The sequence below is a fragment of the Triticum aestivum genome, chromosome 2A (genome assembly GCF_018294505.1).
Source record: "Triticum aestivum cultivar Chinese Spring chromosome 2A, IWGSC CS RefSeq v2.1, whole genome shotgun sequence".
NCBI lineage: Eukaryota > Viridiplantae > Streptophyta > Magnoliopsida > Poales > Poaceae > Triticum > Triticum aestivum.
The window spans coordinates 259,374,162-259,397,964 of record NC_057797.1 but is presented as its reverse complement, the minus strand read 5'-3'; positions in this window follow the sequence as shown (position 1 = coordinate 259,397,964).

The window sequence follows — 23,803 nt, the reverse complement described above, 5'->3', positions numbered from 1 at the left end:
GATCATGGGATTGTATCGATATGATCAAATGGTTGGTTGCTTTCCTGGTGGTTCGATGCACTGATACGGTTCTTCATTAGGGTAATCACGGTACTCCTCGGAGGCAGAACCTGCCGCAAAGAACACCGATACACAACCATCACCAAACAATGTGCAACAATATGATGCATGCATGAAACATGGCAATATGAGTGTGTTGGGCTAATGCAACTAAGACCAGAAGGGTTTGAACCAATTTGAACTAAAATTCAAATTTCAAACTCATACATGGCCCTTTAAAGTGTTTTACCTTGTTCTGCATTAAACATCAAGTTAACTTGTTTAATGATGCATGAAAATAGTACAGATGGATAGATTGGATTTTTCTGATCATTTTTCATATATAACTTGTCTGATTTGGAGTTACAGATTAAAAGTTATGAATTTTTGAAATTTAAACTATATTCTGGAATTTCCTATATCAGATTAAATCCAGAAAATCAATTACTGCGTCAGCCTGACGTCAGTGTGACATTAGCAGGTCAACGGGACACGGTCTGGGTCAAACCTGATAGTGGGTCCCGCGTGTCAGTGTGATTAGATTAGTTAAAGTTTAATTAAAACTAAACCTATTTAATTAACAGGGCTGGGCCCCACCTATCATTGACTCAGGAGAGTCAACCAGGGCCCACCCGTGGTCAAACCCGGGTCGGCTGCACCGGCGTTTAGCCGCCGGCGAGCCCGACGCAGCGGCGGAAGTGGTTTTGGCCGTTCCGGCCACCAAATGGGTCGCGGAGGCCATCGGAGTGGAGCTGAGGACGAGCTGCAGCTCTTGGTGGAGTCCGTTGGGGTCGGGGTGGCCGGAGTTGGCGCCGGCGACGACTTTGGCAGCCACCAGAGTTCGGCCGAAGTCGAACTCAGGGCTAAAGTGTGCGGTGAAGTGCGGGGAGTGCACGGTTGGACCCAACGCAGCGTGGGGAGTGCGTTGGACACCGTGGAGTGGCCGGAGGATGGCCGGGAGCACGTCGGCGATGAGATCCACGGCGGTGGGTGCGGGTGGTCTTTGTGCGGTGGCTACACGGCTCGGGAACGAGAGAGGGAGGGTAGGAGGGGTAGCTAGGCTCAAAGCGCACCCGTAGAGGCCACCGGCGGGGTCGGGGACGAGGTGAGGCGGCGACGGCGTTGAAGGGGATCTCCGGCGATGGCGGACTCGGGCGAGGTCGGTGCGGTGGACTCGGGCCGCACGAGCACACGGGGCTCGGCTAGCTCGATGAAGTGGATGGCGGCGGAGCTCCTGGACACGACGAGAAGACGCACGGGCGGCGAGGAGCGCGGCTACGACGTAGGCACGGCGGCGGTGGCGTCGGCCATGGCTGGGGAGCGCGAGGGGGAGGAGCTGGAGGGGAGAGGGGGTGTCTGGGGGGTTCGGGGGAGAGAGGGGGAGTGATGCACGGCGTTAACCGGGCGAGTGGAGCGGCAAGGCGGCGAGCAGGTGCGTGGCACCCATGCGGTGCTCGCCGTCGAGCACCTGCCTGCCTGCCTGGTCGGCAAGCAGCTCGCTGGCGCGGCGCTGCGCTGGGCCGGTAGGTGGGCCGGGTGCTGGGCGCCAGGTAAGGTTTTGTTATTTTTTTTCTGTTTTCTGTTTTTTAATACTTCTGCAACTTTGTTGAATTAATAAAAATACTTAGGCAACTCCTAAAATCACCAAACTACTCCTGGTCCATAGTTGGATTATTTCCAACATGAAACATTTTAGTTTGGAGATATTTGAGCATTTGAATATTTTATATAATTTTAAATGCCCAAATTCAAATATCTATGATTTAATTCAAAGACCCTAAGATGACCTAGGAAAATGTGCATCACTTTTGGCAGAGGTTCTGAACCAAGACAAAAATGGTGGGCATTTTAGAAGGGCATTTCAGGTTCATTGAAAAAGTTTTTAGTAAACCCTAGTTGGTTTCAGAGGGGGCTGGGGGTTCTGTCATCCCCATTTCAGTTTTCTGATGAAAGAATAAACATGATGCAACACTCTAATGCATGTACTAGCTAGGGTGTGACAACTCACCCCCACTCAAAAGAATCTCGTCCCGAGATTTGGGTTCCTCCGGGAAGAAGGCGGGATACTCGAGTCGAAGACGATCCTCCCTTTCCCAAGTTGCTTCATCCTCAGAATGGTGCGACCATTGAACTTTGAGAAACTTGATATTATGACGTCGAGTGGTACGCTCGGCCTGATCGAGGATACGAATGGGGTACTCTTGATACATGAGATTATCTTGGAGATCAAGCGTTTCGTGGTCCACTCCATGGATAGGATCCGAGAAGCAACTCCTGAGTTGAGAAACGTGGAAGACATCGTGGACTCTAGAGAGATGCGGAGGTAGTTCCAACTGGTAGGCAACTTCTCCTCGTTTAGCGAGAATGCGAAAAGGTCCAATGTAACGAGGAGCCAATTTGCCTTTGATACCGAAACGATGGGTTCCCTTCAGAGGAGTAACCCGAAGGTAAGCCTTCTCGTCAACCTCGAAAGTCATAGCCTTATGTTTTCGGTCATATTGACTCTTTTGATGAGATTGGGCTGTTTTCAACTTTTCACGAATGATGCGAACTTGCTCTTCTGCTTCCTGAATCATATCCGGGCCAAAGAATTGTCTTTCCCCGCTTTCTGACCAGTTAAGGGGTGTTCGACACCGTCGTCCATAGAGAACTTCAAAAGGGGCTTTACCCAAGCTAGATTGATAGTTGTTGTTATAAGCAAATTCGGCAAATGGAAGGCATTTCTCCCACTCCATTCCGAATGAGATAACAGAGGCTCGAAGCATGTCTTCTAGGATCTGGTTGACGCGTTCTACCTGACCACTCGATTGAGGGTGAAAAGCGGTGCTAAAGGAAAGGCGGGTTCCCATAGCATTTTGGAAACTTTCCCAAAATCGAGAGGTGAAAAGACTTCCTCGATCCGAGTTAATTTCCAAAGGAACACCATGGAGAGACACTATTCGGGAGATGTATAAGTCTGCCAACTGACTAGCGGTTATACTCTCACGAACAGGTAAGAAATGGGCCACTTTGGAAAGACGATCGACAACGACGAAGATAGCATTATTCCCTCTCTTGGTCCTGGGAAAACCGGTAATGAAATCCATACCAATTTTATCCCATTTCCATTCAGGAATAGCTAAGGGTTGAAGGGTGCCAACAGGCCGTTGATGCTCTGCTTTTACACGAGGGCAGACGTCGCAATTAGCAATATATTGAGCAATTTCTCTCTTCATCCTAGTCCACCAAAACCTCTGGCGTAGGTCTTGATACATCTTAGTACTACCGGGATGAATGGTGAGAGGAGATTCATGAGCCTCCTTGAGGATCTACTGCCGTAGATGTTGGTTCTTGGGAACCACTAAACGGTTCTCAAAGTACACAACACCATGATCATTTGTGGAGAAACAACTAGCACCTCCGCTAGCAATGTTCTCCTTGATTTTAGATATTCCCTTATCTCGCTTTTGGGCAGCGATAATTTGATCCGCAAGAGTAGGTTTTGCCACCAAGGTGGAGAGAAAACCTTGAGGAACAATGTGAAGGTTAAGATTCCGAAATTCCTCATGGAGAAGCGGTTGACTTTGTTGTAACATCAGGTTGTTACAATAAGATTTACGACTTAGCGCATCAGCCATGACGTTGGCTTTCCCTGGGGTGTAAGTTATTCCTAAGTCGAAATCTGTGATCAACTCAACCCAACGTCTTTGCCTGAGATTCAAATCCGGTTGAGTGAAGATGTACTTCAGACTTTGGTGATCAGTGAATATTTCGCAACGATTACCGAGGAGGTAATGTCGCCAAGTTTTAAGTGCATAGACTATAGCTGCAAGCTCTAGATAATGAGTAGGATAATTCTCCTCATGTGGGTGCAATTGCCGTGAAGCATAAGCAATTACGTGTCGATCTTGCATGAGAATGCAACCTAGTCCTTGTCGCGAGGCGTCGCAGTAGATAACAAAGTCCTTAGAGAAGTCTGGCGGTACCAGTACGGGAGCAGAAGTCAGGCGTCTTTTCAGTTCCTGAAAGCTGTGCTCACATTGTGGAGTCCATTCAAACTTTTTATCTTTCTTGAGGAGTTTGGTTAGAGGTTTAGCAACTTTGGAGAAGTTCTCGACAAAGCGACGACAATAGCTCGCTAGGCCAAGGAAACTCCGAACTTGCTTGACCGATTCAGGTGGAGTCCAATTAAGGACGGCTTGAACTCGCTCAGGGTTAACAGCAATACCTTTACCAGATATTACATGACCCAGATAGGTCACTTCTGACAACCAAAATTCACATTTAGAGAATTTAGCATAAAGGCGATGCTCTCGAAGTTTCTTCAACACTAACCTTAGATGTTCGACATGTTCTTCCTCGTTCTTGGAGTAGATGAGTATATCATCGAGGTAAACCACGACGAATTTATCCAAATACTCCATGAAGATTGAGTTCATCAACCGAGAGAAGGTGGCTGGAGCGTTGGTTAAACCGAAGGACATGACGGTGTACTCGTATTGGCCATAACGAGTAACAAAGGCCATTTTAGGAATGTCCCCATTCCTGATTTTGATTTGATGGTAGCCCAACCTCAAATCCATTTGGGAGAAGATTGAGGATCCAGCGAGCTGATCATACAGGTCGTTGATCCTGGGGAGCGGATATTTGTTCTTGATTGTGACCAAATTGACAGGTCGATAATCTACAACCATCCGGTCCGTACCATCCTTCTTCTTGACGAAGAGGACGGGGCAAGCCCACGGAGATGAACTAGGTCGGATGAAACCCTTTTTCAAGGACTCATCGAGTTGTTTCTTAAGCTCGTCTAGTTCTAGTGGTGCCATCTTATAAGGTATTCTAGCAATCGGGATGGTTCCTGGAATAAGGTCTATTACGAACTCAACATCCCTGTCAGGTGGAACACCTGGCAATTCCTCTGGGAAGACATCCGGGAAGTCACGGACTACCGGAACGTCCTCAAGGTCTGGCAAAGGGCTGGCGTTAAGAGAAGATAACTGTCGCTTGGCTATTTGGGTCAAGACATTGACTATCTTCCCCGAGGGATGGGTGAGTTGAACAGTCCTAGAGAAGCAATCAATTTTGGCATGATGAGCTGACATCCAGTCCATACCCAAGATGATATTAATATCTGAAGATTTGAGAGCTATCAAAGATGCAAGGAAAACAAGTCTGTCGACTTGGATTTCATTTCCATAACTTACCCTAGAGGTTTGCCATCTAGAACCGGGAGTAGAAATTTCCATAGTGGATGGCATGTCACAGAATGCGATGTTATGCAAACGAGCATAGTTCTCGGATATGAATGAATGAGATGCTCCTGTATCGAAAAGAACAGATGCCGGGTCGCAATTAACAAGGAGCGTACCGAGAACGACGTTGGGATCCTCTTGAGCTTCTTCAGCAGAGATACAGTTGACATGACCACGTGTAGCGGTGGCCGGCTTGGCGTGGAACACTTTACCTGTCGACTTGCCACGGCCAACAGCTTTAGCAGGTTGGTTGGGGTTGGTCTGGGGACACTCGCGCATATAGTGGCCAGATTCCCCACACTTAAAGCAAGTCACGGAACTGGTGTGTGGAGGAGCATTGTTGGTTGGACCACCATAGGGCTTGGCTGGTGCAAACTGTTGAACGGGGCGAGGCGCCTGGAAGGATGGCCTCGGTGTGAACCTGGGTGGCAGGGCAGTGTTAGGCACCCACACGCGGCGCTTCTGAGGGCCAGCACCGGATGAGGAACCCACGTCACGGCCATGCTTGCGTGTTGCGTCATAATCAGTCTGACCAGTCTCAGCACTGATGGCCTTGTTAACAAGCTTCTGAAAAGATGTGCACTCATGCAGACGGAGGTCGCGGCGAAGCTCAGGACTAAGTCCCTTACGGAACCTTGCTTGCTTCTTGGCATCAGTAGAAACTTCCTGAGTTGCATATCGTGCGAGGTTACCGAACTCCCTGCTGTAAGCATCCACAGAGTGTCGGCCCTGAGTGAAACTGCAAAATTCCTCACGTTTACGGTCCATGAGACCCTCCGGAATGTGATGTTCACGGAAAGCCTCGCTGAATTCAGCCCAAGTAGTGACATGGCCCGCTGGGCGCATAGCTCCATAATTCTCCCACCATAGACTGACGGGGCCTTCAAGATGATATGCAGCAAAGGTGACCTTGTCAGCCTCAGCTACTAGCGCAGAACGCAGTTTGTGAGAAATACTGCGAAGCTAGTCATCAGCGTCGAGAGGCTCGACGGAGTGGTGGAACGTGGGTGGATGTAACTTGATGAAATCACTGAGTGACACCAAGTTATTTCTCTGATGGTTTGATGTGTTCTATTCAATACGCTCCAACAAACGGTTGATCTCCCGCTTGTTTCTCTCGGCTTCCAGCATAACCTCGGCTAGGGAAGGAGGATGAGGCAGATTTGCATTCCTGACTTCACTGCCTTCGGCCGGCTCTTGAGGAGCGGGGTTATTGCGCGTGTTGACCATCCTCCATAGCCTGGAAGCTCAACATGATCATCCGGGAATAGACGATCTCGCGGAGCTTGCGGACCATAGGGGCTAGGATGAGGTCTTGGACCAACAGACGGTGGCCTGCGGGGACCACAAGATGGGGTGATGCCTCCTACATCACGCCAACCCATCACGTCTGGCAGAGCAGATCTCACAGGATAGAGATCGCGCATATCCGAATATCCAGCTTGCACCGCCGGTGCAAACCGAGTCAATGTGGCCCAATGGTCAGCACGGGTATTGAAAAGCTCTAGCCTCAAGGCCCGATTTTCACGGTCCTTATCCTCGAGCATCTCAGCAGTGGTGCGAGTTCGTGAATCCTCCTGAGTGGGGTCAGCATAGATAGCCTGGAGATACCCTTGTGCTCCCGGAAGTGATCCTGGCATATACCGGAAATCACAGTCCCGAAATAGGCCAGACCTGACTCGCATGATGGTCATCATAGAGTAGGCGGCATCCTGCACGGCCATCTCAATAGTAACCCCTAGTCCATAGGAGCAGTGAAGGGGCTCGGTGGATCCAGGATAAGATGGAAATATCCTGACAGTGCAGAGATACTGGCTTTGATTAAAATCTCGAAATTGCTCTTCGACCAAGTACTCAGGATACCAACGGTATCGAGCCTCAGTCATTACCCTGACCAACATGGCGGTATGGCCGGGTACATCTAGGCATCGAGTTAGGCGAACCACTTGATTGAGGTCGCAAGTGGCCATCTGAAAGCACAACCATAATGCAAAGGCATTAGATTTTCTAGCAAAATTTCGGCAGCATAACAGCTGTAAATGCTCAAAAAAGGATTTTGAGACATTTGACAAAGGATTTCATACACACTCAACAACATCATATCAAGTTCTGAGTCCATCCTAGCAACATAATGTGGTAGTAGAACTGAACTAGGCTTGTATCCATCAAACCTATAAGGTACTACTGATTAGTAACACGTGAACCTGATAGAGAAAAAGATCCTAATTCCTTAACCCCCGGTGGAAGAATAGACTGACTCATACCAGAATGTCATAAGATAAAGGAGTAAAGAGAGCCTTACGTTCCAACCCACAAACAATTCCCCTACATATAACTAAAGAATTCCTAGACTCAACATCGACCAGTTTGTCTTAGGGAACCTACAGGCAGTCCGACTCTGATACCAACACTGTCAGGACCCCGACTCGATGCCTCATAGGTCTAGCATGTAACACCTCATATCACTTTGCGGCCTCACGCACGGTATTCCCACGGGTGTCGTCTTACCTTTGCCCGGGACCGTTTGCGCCTTTTGGCACACGTATATGATAGTGTCGCTAGCATCCATATGATAAGGAGCCCGGGCTGACATGGCTAGTCGTAAACCCAAAGTGGCACAGACTTACAGGGACAGGCATCCATGACCCAGCAACGAACGTGTCGGTCATCAGCAAGTGGGTCCGGGCTGTAGCACTGGGCTAGCAGGACTCCGGTAAACCGGGCTGTAGCGGGCTAACAGGACTCCGGTACTCAATGTGTGACATTTCCCCGAAGGGATAGACACAGGAACGAAGAAGGACACATGCCGGCCAGCCTAAGTGTTCCGGAGCAGTAGCAAGCTACCATGGCTCGGTGGAAACACTAGGGGACATTTCCCGGTAAGAGAGGCTACTAAAGATAAACAACTAGATAGTCAGATCCCACACATACCAAGCATTTCAATCATACACACAATATGCTCGATATGTGCAAATACAACAAGGCATCACAACATGACTCTACGACACAAGTACTTTATTTAAGGCTCAGAGAGCCATACATAACATACACATAGGTACGGGTCACACGACCCATCATTCAAGTCATACAGTCATACAAACCAGCAGCGGAAGTAACTTGTCTGAGTATAGACAACTAGTAAAATAAAAGAGGCTTGGGAAGCCTAGCTATACTACGTGGTCCTTCACAAGCTCAGGATCACCACCTGGGCCTTAGCCTACTCATTGATGTCAACGTCTACGAAGAACCCATCAGAAGGGGTTGCAGCGTCTTCTGTAAAATGTAAATTATAGCAACATGAGTACAAAGGTACTCAGCAAGACTTACATCAGATCCTACATACATGCATATTATCAAGAAGGGTTGGTGGAGTTATTGCAGCAAGCCAGCTTTGACTCTTGGCTAGGCTATCCTACGAGACTCCAACTTGAAATGGTTTTGCGCACACGAGTCCACTACTCACCACTTCAATACACTACCGAGGATCCACCTCCGTCTTCCTACGGAAGAGCCATCCTCGGCACTCACACTTATCTTGAGGCTTTTAGTAGTTTCCATTTACTTGTCTATGAACTGTATAGGCAACCAAGCAGTCCTTTACCGCGGACGCGGCTATTCGAATAGATCATGTTAACCCTGCAGGGGTGTACTTCTTCATACATGTTTCCACCACTTAGCGTCTGCACACGACATGTGCTCGGCAGACTTCAAGCGAAAGCTGACGTGGGTGTAGACCACGACCTACCTAAACACCGAAGTCTCCAATCCACGTTTATGGCCTATCCAGGTTCCATCCGCAGGGAGTCCGACCGAGGTTTCCCATACGGCCCCGCACGATGTGTACAGGGTTCCGTGACACCTAACCGGTGCCCGGTATTCCCGGCCACGTACCTACCGCATCACAGCCCACCCCTACGGTCAGCGCTGTCCATGGCCTCCAGTAGGCTACAAACACCAGAAACTACTTGCAACTCCTGGACAGAGAACTAGGGTGAATAAGAAGTCGAGCGGGGTCATATTTCAGGGCCCAATGCATGGTAGTAGCTATATCTTAAATCACACATACAGATCTCAGTGCTTAAGGTCGGCTTCAATGAAACAACCCACCATGTACTCCTACATGGCCTCTCATCGATACCTTTACCAAATCGTGCTCACCACACCACTCTCATTACCGACATAATCATTTCACTCTAGCCCATCACCCAGATGAACCAGACCTGACACGACTCTAAGCATAGCAGGCATAGCAAGGTAGGAACAACACATACATATGTCTCAATCAACTCCTACACATGCTAGTGGGTTTCATCTAGTTACTGTGGCAATGACAGGTCATGCAGAGGAAGTGGGTTCAACTACCGTAGCACACAGCAGTTTGAAACGCGTTGTCTTAATGCAGTAAAAGAGAGCAGGAGCGAGATCATGGGATTGTATCGATATGATCAAATGGTTGGTTGCTTGCCTGGTGGTTCGATGCACTAATACGGTTCTTCGTTAGGGTAATCACGGTACTCCTCGGAGGCAGAACCTGCCGCAAAGAACACCGATACACAACCATCACCAAACAATGTGCAACAATATGATGCATGCATGAAACATGGCAATATGAGTGTGTTGGGCTAATGCAACTAAGACCAGAAGGGTTTGAACCAATTTGAACTAAAGATTCAAATTTCAAACTCATACATGGCCCTTTAAAGTGTTTTACCTTGTTCTGCATTAAACATCAAGTTAACTTGTTTAATGATGCATGAAAATAGTACAGATGGATAGATTGGATTTTTCTGATCATTTTTCATATATAACTTGTCTGATTTGGAGTTACAGATTAAAAGTTATGAATTTTTGAAATTTAAACTATATTCTGGAATTTCCTATATTAGATTAAATCCAGAAAATCAATTACTGCGTCAGCCTGACGTCAGTGTGACATCAGCAGGTCAACGGGACACGGTCCGGGTCAAATGACAGTGGGTCCCGCGTGTCAGTGTGATTAGATTAGTTAAAGTTTAATTAAAACTAAACCTATTTAATTAACAGGGCTAGGCCCCACATGTCATTGACTCAGGAGAGTCAACCAGGGCCCACCCATGGTCAAACCCGGGTCGGCTGCACCGGCGTTTAGCCGCCGGTGAGCCCGACACGGCGGCGGAAGTGGTTTTGGCCGTTCCGGCCACCAAATGGGTCACGGAGGCCATCGGAGTGGAGCTGAGGACGAGCCGCAGCTCTTGGTGGAGTCCGTTGGGGTCGGGGTGGCCGGAGTTGGCGCCGGCGACGACTTTGGCGGCCACCGGAGTTCGGCCGAAGGCGAACTCGGGGCCAAAGTGTGCGGTGAAGTGCGGGGAGTGCACGGTTGGACCCAACGCAGCGTGGGGAGTGCGTTGGACACCGTGGAGTGGCCGGAGGATGGCCGGGAGCACATCGGCGATGAGATCCGCGGCGGTGGGTGCGGGTGGTCTTCGTGCGGTGGCTACACGGCTCGGGAACGAGAGAGGGAGGGTAGGAGGGGTAGCTAGGCTCACACAGCACCCGTAGAGGCCACCGGCGGGGTCGGGGACGAGGTGAGGCGGCGACGGCGTTGAAGGGGATCTCCGGCGACGGCGGACTCGGGCGAGATCGGTGCGGTGGACTCGGGCCGCACGAGCACACGAGGCTCGGCTAGCTCGATAAAGTGGACGGCGGCGGAGCTCCTGGACACGACTAGAAGACGCACGGGCGGCGGGGAGCGCGGCTACGACGTAGGCACGGCAGCGGTGGCGTCGGCCATGGCTGGGGAGCGCGAGGGGGAGGAGCTGGAGGGGAGAGGGGGTGTCTGGGGGGTTCGGGGGAGAGAGGGGGAGTGATCCACAGCGTTAACCGGGCGAGTGGAGCGGCGAGGCGGCGAGCAGGTGCGTGGCACCCATGCGGTGCTCGCCGTCGAGCACCTGCCTGCCTGCCTGGCCGGCAAGCAGCTCGCTGGCGCGGCGCTGGGCTGTGCCGGCAGGTGGGCCGGGTGCTGGGCGCCAGGTAAGGTTTTGTTATTTTTTTTCTATTTTCTGTTTTTTAATACTTCTGCAACTTTGTTGAATTAATAAAAATACTTAGGCAACTCCTAAAATCACCAAACTACTCTTGGTCCATAGTTGGATTATTTCCAACATGAAACATTTTAGTTTGGAGATATTTGAGCATTTGAATATTTTATATAATTTTAAATGCCCAAATTCAAATATTTATGATTTAATTCAAAGACCCTAAGATGACCTAGGAAAATGTGCATCACTTTTGGCAGAGGTTCTGAACCAAGACAAAAATGATGGGCATTTTAGAAGGGCATTTCAGGTTCATTGAAAAAGTTTTTAGTACACCCTAGTTGGTTTCAGAGGGGGCTGGGGGTTCTGTCATCCCCATTTTAGTTTTCTGATGAAAGAATAAACATGATGCAACACTCTAATGCATGTACTAGCTAGGGTGTGACAGTCAGGTGCCACCGAATCGGGCTTTCTCCAGTGCAACCACATTTGCCTTTATGGGAAGGCCCTAATGCGGTCTATTGCCATACCTCTAGCCAGTGCCTCCAACTAGGGAAGGTTATGGCCATGCGGTACCCTGGCCCGGTAAGCAGACATAACCTTGTGCGCCCGTTGTTGTTGTTGTACCCGGGTTGTCCCTGTGTGGGGCCGTTTATTGTTTTGGCCACGACGGTGGCCGTTGTGTCTTTGGTTGACACGGGGCCACCCAAGACTAGCCTAGTGGGGAGTGAGTCGGAGTGGCCGGGAGAGTGTCATGGCAGTAGATCGGTTTTGTCGGAACGCCATTGGTCCACCCGAATGGTAGTGCGAGGCCATGGGTTCCGTGGTGTGGGTACAGTGCGCTACCTCTGCAGAGCGTATTTAAATCTATCGATAGCCACGTCCTCGGTCCTGGGCATGGGTTCGTACTAGGTCACATAGTTCGATCAACACTCACATGACATAATGACTTGTAGGTGATTTATATGTGGATATTTTGAGCCATACAGATTGGCAGGTTGTTGATGATGACGTTTGAGACCAAGTGTTGGTCGTGGTAGTGATCACCGGAATGATCACCATTTGGTTTGGATCACGAGGTGATCGAGATGGTATATTGCTTGGTCGGTTAGACAAGAGTGATATGGTTATGGAGATCTAAGATGGTGATTTATCAGTATTTTATTAGTTTCATACCATGCTTAGTAGTTGCTTCATAATAATAGTTGTTAATTTAATTAACTTGTTAAATGCTATGTTATTGTCTTGCATTGATGTTTATGGTTTCCCGGAAGTGCCATTGGCTCACCCATATTACCATGGGTGAATTACTGCCGCCTCCACCTACCGGCCAGCCGGCTCTGCCTCCTCAGCAGCCGGCGGACCGCCCAGTAGCCACCATCCAAGATAAGTTCCCTGAAGATCATGGAGCCAACATCGTCTTCACTAGTGTGGCCGACGACAGGGACAGCCGGCGTTAGCAGCACGGAGAGGTGAATGCTGTCACTTCTGAAGCTCAAAAGTTCATGCACTGGTTTGAGAGGCCCATCAGCTGGAGCCATGCAGACCACTCGAAGGTGATGCCTTCAACTGAGAGGTGAGCTGCTTGTTTCTCCCGAGTCCTTATAGACGGCGGTAGCAGCATGAACATCCTTTACCGCGACACCATGGAGAAACTGGACATCAAAGAGAAGCAACTCCCGCCAGTCGGACTGTCTTCCATGGCATTGTCCCTGGCCTTTGCTGCTCACCAATCGGCAAGATCAAGATAGGCGTCTTCTTCGGAGACAAAGATCACTTCCGTCGAGAGCCAATCTGGTTCGAGGTGGTTGACCTGGAGAGCCCCTACCATGTGCTCCTTGGATGTCCAGCTCTTGCCAAGTGCATGGTGCTGCCGCACTATGCCTACCTCATGGTGAAGATGCCACGAACCAAGGGCATTATCACTATAGCCGGCGACTACAAGAAGTTGGGCGCCTATGCTACTGCTAGCAGCCGCCAGGCTGAGTCCCTCGTGATTGCTGTGAAGAAGAAGCTCCTTGACCGGGTTGTGGCCATGGCCAGCAAGCAGTCGGACCTATCGCCAGACCCCAAGGAGCCGGAAGCTTAGGGTTCCTTCTAGCCGGCCAAAGAAAGCAAGAAGACCCCCCTAGACCCTCGTTTGCGTTCTGGGAATGGGGGTCCCCAGACTTGCCTGCGTGCGGCCCACGGCGTGGCTCCACCGGCGGCCCTGTATTGCCCATCTTCACCAGCAAACACTCAAGACCCTCGCGAGGGGCCAAGCCTCACGAGGCGGACGACGCAAGACCTCCTCGGGACGGTAGTACGAAAGTCACCGTGGAGCCCAGGACGGTGTCACCACCAGAGCCTTTGGCCAGCGAAGACCATCTTTTGTCTTGATAGCTTGTACTAGTTGTCCCCCTTCAAACTGGCCGTTGTGGGATCCATTCCCACCTAATATTTGGGGAGAGGACCTGGGCCTCTATAAATAGGACTAGCCACCACCTTAAAAGAGTGACGATCCTCTAGATCATCAACTCACCAAGAACAAGAGCACCTCTTCTCAGGAGGTTGTTCTTCCCTTGTAACTGTTCATCCTCAGCCCCAGAGGTAATCCACCACACCACCTTGGAGTAGGGTATTACACCACATCGGTGGCCCAAACCAGTATAAATATTGTGTCCGTTGTTCTACGGGTTCAACGCGCTAAGACTGGAGATTGCGGTGAGGGTGTGAGCTAGAGGGGAGAGATCTTCGTGCGCACCCTAGTGTTCGCACCTCAAGGGTTTTGTCGGAACCCGAAATCCGAAATTTGGCGCGCCAGGTAGGGGTGCGCCGAAACTCCACCTCTCCGCTTGCTTCGTCCAGCTTCATGGTGGACGCTACCCCTCCGATTAGGTCGTCATGCGCCTGCGGAAGCGTCGTGGGCGTCCGAGCCTTCACTCACACCTTGCGGCAGGTGCGGTGGCCCCGCAAGTTGAAGCCAGAGATGCCACCCCACTACGATGGTGCGGCAGACCCAGTAGCCTTCTTGCAGGTGAATGAGAAGGCCGACCTCGAAGCCGGAGGCGATGGCCAGGTCATGGCCAACTGGTCCCCCCTGTCCCTAGCCGGCGCGCCACACGCCTGGCTGCTCTGCCTGCCGGGATCTTCGATGACCTCCTGGGAGGAGCTCCTAGGTCTCTTCGTCATGCTCTTCGCAGCCCCGGCGCCCCTCGCCGTCACGGCCCTCGTCGGTGGCTCGCAAGCACCACCCTCGGACCGTCACACCAAGCCGTTCTTTCACTAGATTGGCACCACCTCCGTGCACCAAGGAGCTCCCCCGGGTTGGGCGGCGCCCAAGGCCGACCTTACCTTCGACGAGGGGGATCACCCCGCCACCGCTATCGGCTCGGGCATGCTCCCAATGTTGTGCACGCCCACCATCTATAGCGTAGCTGTCACCAAGACCCTCATCGACGGCGGAGCCGGTCTCAACGTGCTTTTTGTGGAGGCTTTCAGCCTTCTTCATGTACCACGCCAACGGCTCCGACCCAGCAAGCCCTTCTCCAGGGTCGGCGGCGGCTCACTAGCCCCTTGGGATAGATCCGCGTCCCCGTGACCTTTGGCACCCGCGACAACTACCGCACCGAGCTGATCGACTTCGACATCATCCGCATCGGCCTCCCATACACTGCCATCCTCGGATTCCCGGCTCTAGCTCAGTTCATGGCGGCGACCGATCCGGCATACCACCTCATGAAGATGCCCGAGAGCAAAGACATAATCACCGTAGTTGGGGATACTAAGGAGGCTCTAGCGGCGCTCAAGTGCACCCTCAAAACCACCGCGGTGGCACGATCGGCCAACGAGGCCACCCAAAGGGCTAACGAGGCCGCACCAACAAAGAAGAAGAAATTGTTCACTCAAGATTGGGCCCAAACCGAGCTGGTGTCGGTCGAGCAAGATGGATCCTCAGGAGCCACCTTCACCGTAGGCACCAACCTCGACCCAAATCAAGAAGAGGCACTGGTGAGGTTCTTGCGCGCAAACAAGGATGTGTTTGCTTGGAACCCAAGCAGCTACTGGGAGTACCAAGAGGGGGGATCGAGCATCACTTAATGGTGTGCCCCAATGTGCGCCCCGTGAAGCAGAAGGCGCGGCTACAATCCACGGAGAAGCAATCCTTCATCGTCCAGGAAACCCGCAAGCTGGAGGCGGTGGGTGTCATTCGCGAGGTTCGGTACCCCATGTGGCTGGCGAACCCTGTCGTCGTACCGAAGAAAGGCGAGAAGTAGCACATGTGTGTTGACTTCACCAACCTCAACAAGGTTTGTCCCCAATACCCGTTCCCGCTCCCACGCATCAATCAGATTGTTGACTCCACTGCCGAATGTGACCTGGTGTGCTTCCTGGATGCGTTTTCAGGTTAGCACCAGATCAAGATGGCGGTGGAGGATGTGGAGAAGACAGCCTTCCTCACCCCGTGTGGGGTGTACTGCTACACTTGCTTGTCGTTCGGGATGCACAACGCAGGCGCGACCTTCCAACGGCTTATGCACATCGCCCTGGGTCAGCAGCTTAGGAGGAACGCTGAAGCCTACGTCGATGACATTGTGGTAAAATCTCGGGAGGCAAGAACTTTGATTCAGGACCTGGAGGAGACCTTCGTGAGTTTGCACCAGGTGGACTTGCGGGTTAACCCAGAGAAATGCGTGTTTGGTGTCCCTTCCGGCAAGCTGCTAGGCTTCCTCGTGTCCCACAGGGGGATCGGGGCCAACCTAGAGAAGGCCAAGGCGATTGAAGACATGAGCCCACTGCAAACTCTTAAGGACATGCAGAAGCTTGCAGGCTGCGTGACCTCGCTGGGGCGCTTCATCTCCAAGCTGGGAGAGTGCGCCCTGCCATTGTTCAATCTGATGAAGAAGAAGGGCCCGTTCGAGTGGACCTAGAAGCCGACCAAGCATTTCAAGACCTCAAGAGATACCTGACCAACCCTTCGGTGATGGTGGAGCCTCTCCCTCTCGAGCCCTGGTGCTTTACCTTGCTGCCACTCCTTACTCAGCTAGCGCAGCTCTAGTGGCGGTCCGGGAGGAGCGCCAGGCTAGGGTGTTGTCACGCCACGCCGCGCCACCAGCCGAGGCGATGCAGGATCTGGAGGGCACCGCAAGGGTTGAAGCAATGCCAACGGGTGACCAGGCCTAGAGGCCCGAACAGGTAATCAGGCTCTTGAGGTCCCATCATCTCAAGAGACGCCCCAACTGCCGGCAGGCACAAGCTTCATCGACGTTCCTACCCTCGTCGAGCACCCAGTGTATTTCGTCAGCACAGTACTATGGGATGCATGGGCACGTTACCCCATGCCTTAGAAGCTCTTGCTCACGCTTCTGGTGGCCTCACGCAAGCTGCGACACTACTTCCAAGGTCACCCAATCATGGTCGTCTCGGCCTACCCGCTGGATAGGGTACTTCGGAGCCCCAACGCTGCTGGAAGAGTCGCCGAATGGAACATCGAACTGCAAGCATTCCAGCTAGAGTTCAGCACAACTAGGGTCATCGAGGGGGCCGCGGTCGTCGACTTCGTGACAGAATGAACCGACGCCCCGAGGTTTGAAACAGGTGAGGACCGATCCCTCCCGCCAGGAAGTGAAGCCAGGCCCAAGCATGCCTTGGGCCCGGGGGCTATTATCGGCGTCTTGGGAACGGGGGTCCCCAGACTTGCCTCCCTGCCGCCCACAGCGTGGCTCCACTGGCGGCCCTGTACGGCCTATCTTCACCAGCAAACACTCAAGACCCGCTTGAGGGGCCAAGCCTTGCGAGGCGGACAATGCAAGACCTCCTCGGCGGCGGCCTCACCAGGCTGGCTCACGAGGGGCGGAGAGATCAAGGCAAGGGGAACCTCGCGAGGTTCCTGTGACACAAGCCATGACGACCAAGGCCAGGCGGGCGCCAACATGCACAGTGTCCTCGTTTCCTATTTGGTGCTAAAGAGGCAACCACAAGTGCGGAGTCCCGAGGCATCTAGCAATGGTTTCCATATATCAGTGCAACAAGACCAAGACCAGCAGGACGGCAGGACGGCAGGAAGGAGGTCACTATGGAGCCCAGGACGGCGTCACCACCAGAGCCTTTGGCAGGCGAAGACCATCTTTTGTCAGCATAGCTTGTACTAGTTGCCCCCCTTCAAACTGGTCGTTGTAGGATCCCTTCCCTCCTAATATTTGGGGAGAGGACCCGGGACTCTCTAATTAGGAATAGCCACCACCTTAAAAGAGGGACGATCCTCTACAGCATCAACTCACCAAGCACAAGAGCACCTCTCCTCATGAGGCTATTCTTCCCTTGTAACTGTTCATCCTCAGCCCAGAGGCAATCCACCACACCACACTTGAGTAGGGTATTACACGACATCGGTGGCCCGAACCAGTATAAGTCTTGTGTCCCTTGTTCTGTTGGTTCGACACGCTAAGACTAGAAATTGTGGTGAGGGTATGAGCTAGAGGTAGAGAGATCTTCGTGCGCACCCCGGTATTCGTACCTCAAGGTTTTACCGGAACCCGAAACCCGACAACCCCGACTACCCGAGAGGCACGCTATCATGGGTGCCAACCTCGATAGCAAATAGGAAAGTGAGCTCGTCGATTTCCTCCGTGAGAATCAGGACATCTTCGCATGGTCTCCCAAAGACATGCCGGGTGTTCCGACTGATTTCGCCGAGCACAAGCTACATGCCATATCAGATGCAAAGCCAGTCAAGCAGCCCCTCCGTCGCCTGTCCAAAGAGAAGAGAAGGATTGTTGGTGAAGAGATCGTCTGCCTGCTAGCAGCTGGCTTCATCATGGAAGTGTTCTTTCTAGAGTGGCTTGACAACCCAGTCCTTGTACTGAAGAAGAACAACAAGTGACGCATGTGTATTGATTACACCAACCTCAACAAAGCCCGCCCCAAAGATCCGTTTTCTCTACCCCGGATTGATCAAGTGATAGACTCCATAGCCGGATGCGAGCTGTTGTCTTTCCTTGATGCTTACTCCAGCTACCACCAGATCAAGCTGAACCCGGCCGATCGGCTGATGACCGCAGAGGGAGTCCTGGATTAGGGGGTGTCCAGATAGCCGGACTATAACCTTTGGCCGGACTCTTGGACTATGAAGATACAAGATTGAAGACTTCGTCCCGTGTCCGGATGGGACTTTCCTTGGCATGGAAGGCAATCTTGGCAATACGGATATGTAGATCTCCTCCCATTGTAACCGACTCTGTGTAACCCTATCCCTCTCCGGTCTCTATATAAACTGGAGGGTTTTAGTCCATAGGACGAACAACAATCATACCATAGGCTAGCTTCTAGGGTTTAGCCTCTTTGATCTCGTGGTATATCTACTCTTGTACTACCCATATCCTCAATATTAATCAAGCAGGAGTAGGGTTTTACCTCCATCGAGAGGGCCCGAACCTGGGTAAAAACATTGTGTCCCTTGTCTCCTGTTACCATCCGCCTAGACGCACAGTTCGGGACCCCCTACCCGAGATCCGCCGGTTTTGACACCGACATTGGTGCTTTCATTAAGAGTTCAGTTGTGCCGTCGTCATCAGGAAGGATGCCTCATCCCGTCTCTAAAGACGACACTGTTGCTAAGGGAGCTTTGGCTGTCGACCAAACTATCCGGCTAGGTGGTTTTCTTATGACCATTTGTTCGGCCCTGCTCCGACGATGACTTCTCGGGTCATCAAAAGCAATCTTCATGTCAACTCGGAACTCGCCGAGCAGTTAGATCCAATGGAGCTCTCTTCCCTAAACGAGCTCTTGGATCGCATCGCCGCCCTGGGAGTCACTACAGACTATGATCAGATTGGGCCTAAACCCGATCTGAGAGAGATCAACTCTCCCCAGGTCACCCATCACGTTGCAGTGGTGGAGGAACAATGCGGCGACCATTCATCTATCTTAAGGACTAGCTATGTCCGGATTCCCGATCCCTCCAAGCCGGAAACCCACGGAGGGGAGGACGTCACTCAAGACCTGAACCTAGAGTCAGGTAGCGGGCTAGATTGAGTGGAAAACATCCAAGAACCCAAACTTCCGAGTTCGGAAACTCCTTCACCCCTGAGTCTCAGATTGGGTGAGGTTTCGGATTCAATTCCACCCACCCACCAAAATATAAGTGATCTAACCCAAATTAGGCAAGAGCCCGAAGAAACAGTACACCATTACTGGGCCAGATTCCTCCTGGTCATGAATAGGATAAAGGATTGCCGCGAGGAAGATGCAATTTCATTCTTCTGCAATAATTGCATGAACAAGGGAATCCTCAACACCATAAGTCGCCGTGAAATTACAAGCTTTGCCGACTTGGCATCCATAGTACGAAAGTACTGTGCGATGGAAAGCGCCTGGAAAACCAAAATAAAATTTTGGGACAATCCGGCCCTTAATACAAACCCAGTCCGAAATAAAAGGGTGCATTATCGCCAGACACCCGGGTTAAACACCAAAAAGCAAAAACCCTCTACAGGGCATGGAACCGTATGGGAGGAATGGCTCAATGGACCCTGCAAAATTCACAGTGCAGAGGGTGCCACACCAACTCATAGCCTTAGAGCATGTTGGATACTCCGGCAGGTGGCCAAAAGTGGCGAAGATCTTCTAACCCCAGAAGCCATAAAGCACCAGCCCAGGGATACCAGTACGGTATTAACAGTCTTCGAGACTTCCGCATCAAATAATATGCGAAAACGAATACTCCGCAGCCTTGCCGAAGTCTACCACGTGGCAACAATAAACCCATGGAGTGACACGGCTATTACTTTTAATGCCAGTGACAAACCTAAATTCCGAACAGCCCGAGCACCAGCCGCATTGGTCCTCAGTCCAATAGTGGACGGCTTTCGACTCACCAAGGTACTCATGGACGATGGTAGCGGATTGAATCTCATTTATGAGGAAACACTTCGAAAAATGGAAATAGATTGGAACCGCATTGAGCGAAGCAGCACAACCTTTAGAGGAATAATCCCCAGTCGGGAAGCACGCTGTACATGAAAAATCACACTAGATGTGGTGTTCGACACACAGGATAATTACAGGTCCGAAGAGGTCACGTCCTAAATGGCCCCGTTCAGTAGCGGATACCACGCTCTATTAGGGTGAGAGGCATTTACAATCTTCCAAGCCATACCCCATTACGGGTACATGAACCTCAAAATGCCCGGGCGCAACGGAATCATCACTCTTGCTAGTGATCCGGACATAGCACTCCGCGCCGAAAATAAGACAGCCGCACTGGCCCTCGAGGCACTACCTGAAGCCCTAGCAGCCGAGGAACTGACTGCGCTGCGCTCCACGTTGAACAGGGACAACGTGATACTCGATAAAAGATCCAAGTCCACCTCCTTTAAACCGGCGGACGAAATAGTCAAATTCCAAGTCCATCCAGCGGACCCTACAAAAACAGCTTCCATCAGGGCACAATTAAACCCTGATGTAGACGCTGCACTACGAGAGTTCCTATGCGAGAACTGGGACATTTTTGCCTGGCACCCTTCAGACATGCCAGGAATCCCACGCAGGCTGGCCGAGCACGGCCTAAATATCCTAAAAGGATTCAAGCCAGTCAAGAAGGCTCTTCGGCGTTTCTCCGAACCTAAGAGACAAGCCATAGGAGAGGAACTAGCCAAGCTATTGGAGGCCGGATTCATCAGAGACATAAAACATCTGGACCGGCTAGCAAACCTGGTGATGGTACCAAAGAAGGACAAATCCTAGCGCTTGTGCGTCGATTTTAAGGACCTCAACAAGGCTTGCCCAAAGGATCCCTTCCCCCTCCCCCGCATCGATCAAATTATCGACGCTACCGCTGGAACCATTGTGTTACCTCGACGCATACTCCGGCTACCATCAAATTAAGATGGCAGAGCCAGACCAAGCTGCAACGGCATTCATCACACCATACGGCCCATTCTGCTTCAACACAATGCCCTTCGGGCTCAAAAACGCCGGCGCAACATATCAGCACATGATTCAGACATGTCTGGCAAACCAGATCGGCAAAACAGTGGTGGCATACGTAGATGACGTGGTCGTCAAAACCAAGCATGTCGAATCTCTAGTAGACGACTTGAGGCTCACATTCGATAACCTCCGAACATACGACATCAAGCTCAACCCGGAAAAATGCGTTTTTGGCATACCGGCCGGAAAGCTCTTGGGCTTCATTGTATCCGGTAGAGAAATTGAAGAAAATCCAGCCAAGATCCGATCTCTATCACAATTGGACATCCCAAAGGACCTCAAACAAATACAAAAGTTGACCGGATGTGTGGCGGCTCTAAGCCGCTTTATTTCCCGCTTGGGAGAAAAGGCATTACCCCTTTATCGCCTCCTCCGGCGCACCGAACACTTCGAGTGGACGGATGCCGCGACGGCCGGACTCGACGAAATAAAAGCCATATTGGCAACAAACCCAGTCCTGGCCGCGCCAAACATTGGCGAACCAATGCTATTATACATTGCGGCAACTCATCAAGTTGTAAGTGCAGTGCTCGTCGTCGAACGAGAAATGGACGGACACAAACTCCCCCTTCAAAAGCCGATTTACTATGTGTCCACTTCCTTACTCCATGCAAGTCACAGTACCCGCATTATCAAAAGATAGCGTACGCTGTATTTATGGCATCCCAGAAGTTGCGACACTACTTTCAAGAGTGTTCGATAATGATAGCCTCGGAAGTACCACTTAACGATATTATAAACAACCGCGAGGCGACGGGCTAGATTGCCAAATGGGCCATTGAGCTCCTCCCGTTCGACATAACTTACAAGCCACGGTGAGCTATTAAGTCGCAAGTTTTGGCCGACTTCGTCACCGAATGGACGGAAGCCGAACTCCCTAAAGAGTATGGCACATATTCCAACTGGATCATGCACTTCGATGGCTCCAAAATGTTGGCTGGTCAGGGGGCTGGCGTCGTTTTGATGTCCCCAACAGGAGATACAGTTCAATACATACTCCAGATAATGTATACGGACTCCAACAGCGCAGCCGAATATGAGGCCCTTCTACATGGTCTCCGGATGGCAGTATCCATGGGCATTCAATGCCTAGAGGTGCGCGGGGATTCGAACCTCACGATATCCCAAATAAATGGAGACTTTGATGCCAAGGATCCGAAAATGGCAGCTTATCGCAACGCCGTCCTAAAAATGTCACCTTGGTTCAAGGGGCTCGAATTTCACCGTACAGCCTAGGAAAACAATCAGGCAGCAGACGTCCTGGCACGCATCAGCGCAAAACACGATGCCGTCCCTCCCAACATCTTCTTGGAGAGGCTGTTCAAGCCATCCATAGTATGGGAAGGGGAACCCAGAAATAACAGCCCGGACCCAACCGCACTGCCCGACACCGAACATTCTGACATAATTGGAGGCTCTGCCAACGAAATAACATCTTCAGCCAACGTAAAAATGGCAGTCATCGCCCCGTGGACAGAACCATTCCTAGCCTACCTAACTAAGTAGGAACTTCCCGAGGACCAAAACGAGGCACGCTGCATAGTGCGGCGATCTAAAGCCTATAAGGTCCATGAGGGAGAGATTTATAAGAAAAGCACCACCGGAGTCCTTCAAAGCTGCATCTCTGAAGAGGAAGGGCGGAATCTTCTGGCGGAAATTCATGCCGGACTCGGCGGTTACCATGCTGCAGCTCGGGCCCTTGTAAGCAAGGCCTTCCGTGCAGGCTTTTATTGGCCGACGGCCCGGGCAGACGCTCAGGACTTAGTCCAACGTTGCGTTGGTTGCCAGCTTTTTGCAAACCAAAGACATATGCCACCCACCGCCCTTCATACTATCTCCATCACCTAGCCCTTCGCGGTCTGGGGGCTTGTCATGGTTGGACCCCTTAAAGTAGGAACCCACAAGCAAAAATACTTACTGGTCATGGTGGATAAGTTCACCAAATGGATAGAAGCCAAGCCTCTTAAGACGGCCGAATCCGGACCGGTAATAGACTTCATATCCGGGGTCGTACACTATTACGGCGTCCCCCACAGCATCATCACTGATAACAACATGAACTTTACGACTGACGAGGTAAAACTCTGGTGCAAAAACATGGGCATCAAGCTCGATTATGCTTCAGTCTATAACCCACAAACTAACGATCAGATCGAAGGAGCAAATGATCTTATCATGAGCGGCATCAAACCCAGATTAGTGCGGTCCCTCAAGGAATCTAACACGCATTGGGTAGAGGATCTCGACTCCGTACTCTGGGGTTTGCGGACCACGCCGAATCGCACTACCGGATACACACCATTCTTTATGGTATACGGTGCAGAGGCGGTTCTGCCCTGCGACATAATTCATGACTCACCTCGAGTGCGCATGTACGAAGAAAGAGAAGCCAAGCTCGATCGGCAGGATAGTTTGGACGCCTTGGAGGAGGAGCGTGATGTGGCAAAAGCCCGTTCTCCATTCTATCAACAGCAGGCTCGAAGATACCAAAGCAGAGAAGTACGGGCCAAAACATACAATGTTGGCAAGTTAGTTCTATGCCTGCCGGAT